The sequence below is a fragment of the Bison bison genome, unplaced genomic scaffold, assembly GCF_000754665.1.
Source record: "Bison bison bison isolate TAMUID 2011002044 unplaced genomic scaffold, Bison_UMD1.0 scf7180017863228, whole genome shotgun sequence".
In the NCBI taxonomy this organism is placed as follows: Eukaryota; Metazoa; Chordata; class Mammalia; order Artiodactyla; family Bovidae; genus Bison; species Bison bison.
This window is the reverse complement of record NW_011493800.1, coordinates 15,863-16,551: the sequence shown is the minus strand read 5'-3', so window position 1 is coordinate 16,551 and position 689 is coordinate 15,863. Positions and strand designations below refer to the sequence as shown.

Here is a 689-nt window from a genome sequence, read left to right as displayed (position 1 = left end):
TTTTGGCTTGAACAACTGGAAGGATCAGGTGAGATGGGGGAAATGATGGGAGGAGCAAGTTCCAGCAAGAAGGTAAAGAGTTTATTTTTTGGTATGTGTTTGCATCTGAGATGTTCGTTCTGATCTGAATCTGGACTGGAGATAGAAGAAATAATACTCGTGCCTAAGATTGTTTTGAGATTGAAAACGAGTGTCTTAGGGTTAGGAGCTCAGAATATGCATCCAGTTGGCAGATGTAGTCATTTGCATGCAGAACCTTAGCAGTAAGAGAGCTTGGTAAATGTTTTTAGCGCTCTAACCTCTTTGGGACAGGAAGATAGCTAGACTGTATGGCCCCCTAATGCTGTTCCTCTTGCCACAGTAACCGGCCTCCACGATGTTGATGAGTATATGCAGGCCCAGCTCCTCCTAGCTGTGAGTAACCCTGGCTGTCCCTACCTCAGTTTGGCCCCCTCCTGGCTGGCTGTATCTCAGCCTTAGCCATCTGTCCTGCCCATAGGCTCTGAATATTGCTACACACGTCTTGAAGCCAGGGGGCTGCTTTGTGGCTAAGGTAAGTCTCAGGGAACCTGGTAGGGGGTAGAGAGGAGTCCCCAAAGTTCATCCTCATGCCTCCATCTCTGCCTCCCCACCCTGCAGATCTTCCGAGGCCGGGATGTGACACTGATCTACAGCCAGCTGCATGTCTT

At 49.2% G+C, this 689-nt stretch overlaps 1 long non-coding RNA gene across 1 annotated transcript; it reads left to right on the top strand.

Annotated features, from left to right (window-relative positions):
- Positions 1-91: 91 nt before the first annotated feature.
- LOC104983698 lies at positions 92-685 on the top strand. Its single transcript, XR_824671.1, has 3 exons — positions 92-414; positions 500-553; positions 640-685. It is a non-coding gene; the product is annotated as an uncharacterized LOC104983698 (long non-coding RNA).
- Positions 686-689: the final 4 nt, after the last annotated feature.